Source organism: Sus scrofa, chromosome 13 (genome assembly GCF_000003025.6).
Source record: "Sus scrofa isolate TJ Tabasco breed Duroc chromosome 13, Sscrofa11.1, whole genome shotgun sequence".
Taxonomy (NCBI): Eukaryota; Metazoa; Chordata; class Mammalia; order Artiodactyla; family Suidae; genus Sus; species Sus scrofa.
In genome coordinates this window covers 124,606,757-124,614,822 of record NC_010455.5, presented here as the reverse complement: position 1 = coordinate 124,614,822, position 8,066 = coordinate 124,606,757, and positions in this window count along the sequence as shown.

Sequence of the window (8,066 nt, the reverse complement as noted above, 5' to 3'; positions counted from 1 at the left end):
GCTACAAACAATAAGTGCTGGAGAGGGTGTGGAGAAAAAGGAACACTAGTACACCATTGGTGGGATTGTAAATTGGTGCAACCACTGTGGAAAGCAGTATGGAGATTCCTCAGGAAACTAAACATTGAACTACCATTTGATCCTGCAATCCCACTCCTGGGCATCTATCCAGAGAAAACCACAACTCGCAAAGACGCATGTACTCCAATGTTCATTACAGCACTATTTACAATAGCCAAGACATGGAAACAACCTAAATGTCCATCGACAGAGGAATGGATCCAGAAGATGCGGTACGTATACACAATGGAATATTACTAAGCCATTAAAAAGAATGAAATACCAGCATTTTTAGCAGCATGGATGGACCTAGAAACTATCATGCTAAGTGAAGTCAGCCATACAATGAGACACCAACATCAAATGCTTTCACTGACATGTGGAATCTGAAAAAAGGACAGACTGAACTTCTTTGCAGAATAGATACTGACTCACAGACATTGAAAACTTATGGTCTCCGGAGGAGACAGTTTGGGGGGTGGGGGGATGTGCTTGGGCTGTGGGATGGAAATCCTGTGAAATCAGATTGTTATGATCATTATACAACTACAGATGTGATAAATTCATTTGAGTAATAAAAAAATGGAAAAAAATAAAAAATAAAATAAATAAAAAAGAGAAAAGCTAAAAAAAAAAAAAAAGAATGGGGCCTCTGTCTCCCCCAGTCCCATGGAGCTCTTGTGCACAAGCCCCACTGCTCCTCAATGCCAGATGCTCTGGTGGCTCTTTCTCCCAATGCCAGATCCCCAGCCATGGGGACCCGATGTGGGGCTCAGAACTCTCACTCCTATAGATGAGTCTCTGTGATACAGTTACTTTCCAGTCTGTGGGCTGCCCACCCACTGGGTATGGGGTTGCTTATATTGCATAATTGCCCCTTCTACCATATTGATGTGGCCCCCACTTTGTCTTCAGGAGTAGGATACCTTTTTTGAAAGTTTCCAGTCCATTTGGTTGAAGGTTGTTCAGCATTTTGTTGTAATTTTGCTGTTTTTAGGAGAGAAGTTGAGCTCCAGCCCATCTATTCCACCATTTTAATCCCATCTCCCAGAGAGTTTTTAAATCACAAATGGATGTTGAACTTTATCAAATCTTTTCCTACATGTATTGAGATGATCATGTGGTTTTTTATTCTTTAATTTGTTAATATGGAGTAATTAAACTTAAAGACTTTTGCATGGCAAAGGAAACCATCAACAATAAAAAAGACAACTACTGAATAGGAGGAGATATTTCCAAATGATATGACCAATAAGGGGTTAATATCCAATGTATATAAACAGTTCATACAACTCAACATCCAAAAAAAAAAAAAACCACAAACAACCAAATAGAAAATGGGCAGAAGAACTGAATAGGCATTTTCTAAAGAAGAAATGCAGATGGACAAACTCATGGAACAAATACATGAAAAGATACTCCGCATCACTAATCATCAGGGACATACAAATCAAAACCACAGCAAGATATCACCTCACACCTGTCAGAATGGCTACCACCAAAAAGAACATTAATAGCAAATGTTGGCAAGGATGTGGAGAAAAGGGAACTCTCCTACACTTTTGGTGGGAATGTAAGTTGGTGCAGCCCCTGCAGAAAACAGTATAGAGGTTTCTCCAAAAACTAAAAATGAAACTACCATATGACCCAGCAATTCCATTCCTAGGTATATATCCAAAAACAAAAAACAACATTAATTTTAAAAGATACATGCACCCCAATGTTCAGAACAGCATTACTTATAATTGCTAAGATACGGGATCAACCTAAGTATCCATCAACAGATAAATGGATAAAGAAGTACACACACACACACACACACACACACACACTCACACTCACCACGATGGAATACTACTCAAACATAAAAAAGAATGAAATGTTGCCATTTGCAGCAACATAAATGAACTTGGAGGGCATTATGCTAATTGAAATAAGTCAGACAGAAAAAACAAATGCTTTATGGTATCACTTATATGTAGAATCTAAAAAACACAACAAACTAGTGAATTAAAAAAGCAGACTCGTAGATAGGGAGAATAAACTAATGGTTATCAATGGGGAGAGGGAGGGGGTCAATATGGGGTGGGGAAAAAAGGTGGGGTTTTTATGGGATTATGTGAAAATGTGTGTGAAGCTTTTGAAAATTGTAAAACACTATAGAATTTAAAGAATCTTTCATTCAGGAGTTCCCACCATGGCACATTGGAAATGAATACAAATAGGAACCATGAGGTTGCAGGTTTGATCCCTGTCCTCTCTCAGTGGGTTGAGGATCCGGCGTTGCCAGGAGATGTGGTGTAGGTCACAGAGGTGACTTGGATCTGGCATTGCTATGGTGTAGGCCGGTAGCTGTAGCTCTGATTGGACCCCTACCCTAGGAACATCCACGTGCCTCGGGTACGGCCCTAAAAAGAAAAAAAAAAAAGAATCTTTCGTTCAATAGAAGAAGAACAATGCCTGGCACATCACAGAAGCTCAATAAATAGTACTTGCTCTTATTATTGTTCTTAGTAACCAGAGTAAAGAATAGTCTCCAGGAGTTACCATTGTGGCTCAGTGGGTTAAGAACCCTACATAGTGTCTGTGAGGATGCGGGTTTAATCCCTAGCCTCTTCAGTGACTTAAGCATCTGGCGTAGATTGCAGATAAAGCTTGGATCTGGTGTGGCTGTGGCTGTGATGTAGGCTAGCATCTGCAGCTCTGATTCAACTCCCAGCCTGGAATTTCCATGTGCCACAGATGTGGCCTTAAAAAAAAAAAAAAAAAAAAAAGTCTTGGAACAGCCCTGGCCACTTTAGGTATGCTGCTGTCACTAACTTTTGGGGGTAATTTGGCTGCCAACATCTTCAACCCAAACAGAATAGAAATCCTCATAGACATGTAAGGAAAAGATCTTAGGAGTAAAAGCAGGAAATACATGCATACATATACCAGTAAGAAATTAATTCAAGTACACAGGCCTTAACAAATATTCATCTTGTTTATACCAACATTTTATGTTAGTGTACATTTTTTAAATGAATGGAATAATTTTTTTTCCCCACTGCTTTCACCCAGGATTTGGGGGAAGCCATAACCCTCAGCAGCTCTGGCTACTCCTAGTCTGTGTGCAAGATAAATGCAGAGAGTGCTGTGAAGAAATGGGTCATATAAATGGGGAAAGTGGGCCATAAAAATTCATGATAAGAACTTGAGAGCATTATCTTCCTTCCACAATCTTTGAAACTCAAGTTTGTAAACATAAATTTGGGTGGAACTTAGTTTTAGTACTTTATGTTTAGAATGATGAGTTGTTTTGCTTTTAAAAGCTAAGTGAAACTATTAAGTGAACTCAGGAGACGTTTCTTATGCTAATTGGAAAAACACTTTTTTGGTAAATTACAGATATTGACAACAAAATTATAAGAGCAATTATTTTGCTCTAAATGTCTTTTTCCCTTTCTTTCCACTAGATGGCAGAACAGAACCATACTGGATCCTACTGATTAAGCGGCAGCTCTTCCTGCATAGAATTTAACTATATTTTTGTTTTGGTTCCTTCCAGATTTTTCTTTTGTCTAATGAGGGGAGAAAGTAAGCATTATCTATGCAAATTTTAGGACAATTTCTAGCATATCGACAGAGTCATTGTGTAGGCCCGGCTGGAACTGCCTTAGAGAAGCCCTGGAACTTTCTCCCCAGCCTTTGGAGAAATATTGGGCAATACCGTTTTGTGCTAAGGTGAATGTAAGTACTGAGGCAGATGCTATGCCAGGAGCTCCATCTCATTGAATCCTCACAGGGAGACTGTAAGGTGTAACCCCTATTTTGTAAAATAAAAGATTAAGAATTTAAGGAGCATTGAGATTAGGTAACTCATCCAGAGGAACAGAGCTGGGTTTGAACACTTGCACTTAACCCCGTGCTACTGCCACCTAAATGACTGCTGCCTGGTAGGTGTTAACTTCTGCCTGATCTGCCCTACTAGTTGGATTCGTTTCCATTGCACCACGACGGGAACTCCAGTGAACATTTTTTTTAATGAATGGAATTATTTTCTTTTCCCCACTGCTTTCCTCATGGGGCTAATTTCTGCCTGATCTGCCCTACTAGCAAACTAGAGCTCAGCAAAGGAGGAGTCTCAGGATTAGTCTAGTTGCTAGGCTGGATCAGGACCTTTTGCAAAATTTTGCTCTGTGAGCCAGAGTTTAAACTTGTACATTTAGACCAGTATATCTCTGAAGTGTGTATTTCCTTTTCAAGCCAGTTTAGAACCAAGTGGAACCAGAATTACTAATAATAATTGAGAGGGGAATTCCTGGGTGACTCAGCAGGTTAAGGATCTGGCATTGTTACTGCTATGGAGACTGGTTCAATCCCTGGCCTGGGAACTTCTGCATACCACAGGCGCGGCCAAAAAAAACCCCAAAACAAAACAATCAGTGAGAGGGCATTGGTATCATTTTTTTTTTTTTTTTTTTTTTGTCTTTTTAGGGCCGCACTTGCTGCATATGGAGGTTCCCAGGCTAGGGGTCTAATTGGAGCTACAGCTGCCTGCCTACACCAGAGCCACAGCAATGCCAGATCCTTAACACATTGAGTGAGGCCAGAAATCGAACCCGCAACCTCATGGTTCCTAGTTGGATTCGTTTCCGCTGCACCACGATGGGAACTCCTGGTATCATTCTTATAAAAATCAAAAATACCTTGCCGTAAGCTAAGAAAATCAATAATCAACATGAATTTTCAAAATATAGTACTTCTTTTAAAGATTAAAAATAGTATTTACCCAAGCTAGCAATTTTTGCATGCTTCATATAAAAGCTTATTTTGGACTAGAAGAAATAAAAAATCAGCACTCAAATTGAAGCCAGTTTTAATTTATTTTACACACACACACACACACACACACAGAGATAAGTAAGTATGAAAGGAACAAGGCTTTACCAAATATGTAAAACATTATGATCATGCACTTACATGTGTATGAATGTATGTATTTGATCTTTTTCTTCCTCTCATACCTTTAGAAAACATTTCTGCCATCCTGGCTTGCTTGGCTCTGGCATTTTCTCCCACTTGGCCCATCCTGTGTTCCCCGCATAGTGTAATCTGGTTCTAGCCAAATTATGACAGCTCTCTCTTGTTAATACTGAGTTAAGCTATATTGGTATGCGCATCATTCTCCATTCTTCCCTGCATGTCCCATAAGAGACTATCGCTGAGCCAAAAGTGTAGAAGTTGGTGGGAGAAACACACATCCTTGGGTCAGTGACCACATCTCTATTCAGTTGTTATCCCAGCTGTGAGAACAGCACCAGGTCTCAGCCTCCAGTGGCCCCAGCGCCTACACCAGCCTTAAAGCCAAACTCCTCAGCCTGATCCTCAAAGCTTACCTTGTTCTCTCTCACCTCATGTCCTTCCACTCTACCCGTGAACCTCTCAAGCCAGGCTCCAGGTCATCAGTCAGCATTGTCCCTTGGAGGCTGCATGGTGATTTTCAGAGCTTCCTGGGTGTGCCTTTATTATCCAGGTAGTCCAGTTGCTGGGATGGGTCCGTGGCCTGGATTTCCCACCTTGTGCTCTGGTGCTCTGCTGGGACCAGGGCTTTGCCTTGTACCAGGCACCGTGCCGCCCCTGCAGTGCTGCCTGTCGCCAGAGCCCCTCCCCGGTGGGCTTGATCCCCTCCCAGCTTCCCTGGGCCTCCTGGTCACAGGAGCACAGGCCACAAGTGGGAGGTTGTCCCAAAGAGTACTGCCTGCCGCCCTCCTTAACCTGTGCTGCTGCACCTCCTGCATCGGGTTACACTCTTCCCTTTCCTGCCCAAACCCCCTCTGACTCTGTAACTCCCTCTGGGCACAAGGCCCCTTTTGTCCCCAGAGGCCCTATCTCCACATCCCTCAGTGGCTCCCTGTGTCCTCTTGTCACCTGAGAGGCCCATGTTGCTGGGGTCCTGGATGTCTTGCCCAGCGTGCACGGGGTTATCATGCTCAGCAGTCCTAGGTTGAGGGCGGTTTAAGAACGAGCTGGGGTGGTAACACATAGGTGTCAGAGACTCAGAGAGCGTGAGGTGCGAGACACACGTAGGGTCCTGGTGTCCCCGACCTGGCAGCCTCCTGCAGCCTGACGGGCCAGAGTCTCATCTCCTCTGGGGACCAGCCCCAGGCTCACCCACTGCTCCCTCACCCACAGGGCATTGAGGCCCCAGTGAATCCCTAGAGCCCTCACTGTTGGCATCACTTGCCGTGACAAGTGAGCCAGGTTCAGGAGACCTGGTTCTGGTGCTGGAAAGTTGTGTGAAACTGACTCTCGGTTTGCCTACCTGCAGAGGAAAGAGGCTGGGACCACACCTCTGGGCCCGTCTTCTAGTTCTGAGGCTTTATGCATGTACTCTTTTTCCTTCTTCTCTGAACTTTATGCTCATAATACCCATCACAACCTTGAGCACAGTTCCAGGCTCACAGGGACCATGTAAATGATTTTCTTAATTGGCAATGGAATGATGAGTTTGTCCTAATCTGGTAAAGTGCTTTTTCAATTTGGCACTCCTAAATATATATTTTCTTTCCCCATCTCATAACAACTGCATTGTTTTCTGGGAGAAATTTTGTTAGAATAATGAATTGTAGTCTAAGTCCACCGACCAAACCCTTCAGATTCCACAAATACAGATCCCCAGGCACCAAATCTAGAGATTTTGGATTCAGTAGGTTGGGTGGGCTCTGGAAATATGTACTGACAAGCCCCTCAAGTAATTCTGAATCTGTGGCCCTGAGAAACATGACTCTAGGGAGAAAGCATCTTTAGGGCAATCTAGAGAGTAGGTTTGTTTCTGGGGGCACTGAGAGATATTTTCCCTCCTGGTGAAGAAAAGCATGGTAGGTTTCCTAGAGATGGTGCCCAAGGGGAGGGGAGTGCTCATTGGTTTCAGCAGATGGCCGAAAGTCTACCGCCCCGCTGCTGGACTCATGCATAGCCTCCATCTATGCCACCACAGCTATTCTCTTATTATTATTTTTTTTTATTACTCAATAAATTTATTACATTTATAGTTGTACAATGATCATCACAATCCAATTTTATTGGATTTCCATCCCACAACCCCAGCGCATCCCCCCACCCCCCAAACTGTCTCCTTTGGAAACCGTAAGTTTTTCAGTCTCACCACAGCTATCCTGTTCATGGAATTATTGTGCCCACGCTAGGGTGGCCGAGGGCAGAGGCTGGCTGAGGACACCTGGAAGAGCCATTCGGTTTGGCTGATTAGTGCCTCTCCCCGCTGTGTGTTAACATATATGTCAAAGATGTTTGCACTCCATGCCCTCTGTCCACATGCCACACTCTTCTTTCCCAGATACCTTCATCCCTAATCTGCCTGTCTTTCTTCTTTCAAGTCCCTGAATAACCAGCCAAGTGTGACCACTGCCCATGAGTGTCTGGGCATCCTTGCCCCAGGCCTCTTCTCTTTCTTCACAGAGTGGGTAGATGACCAGCTGCCTGCCTGCTGCTGTCTTTAGGAGGATACTCCCTTCTGCATCCCTTGGGGCCTCCTCTTAGTGAGGCTGTAATGCACCTCTGGACCATTTTTGTTTTGCACCCACATACCAACTGAGCTGTCCATGAACCTAGCTTAGCTGTTTTCCTTCATGTCAGCTTGTCATAGGAACTCTCCATGCAGTCTGAGATCTCAGATCCTAGAGTGGCCCCCATGACCCCTGCCTCCAGGTGTTCACTCTCTTAGGTAATCCTCTCCTCCTCAGTGTGGGGAAGTCCTGTGACTTGCTTCTAATCAGTGGAATATGGCAAAGGCTATGGCATGGACATGAGACTGCAGACATGATACATGATATAAGATAATAATGCCGAGTTCCCATAGTGGCTCAGCAGGTTAAGGACCCAATGTTGTCTCTGTGAGGATGCAGATTTGATCCCTGGCCTCACTCATGGGTTAAGATCTGGCATTGGCTCAACTCTAGTGTTGCAGTGGCTGTAGCATAGGGCTGCAGCTATGGCTCTGATTGAAC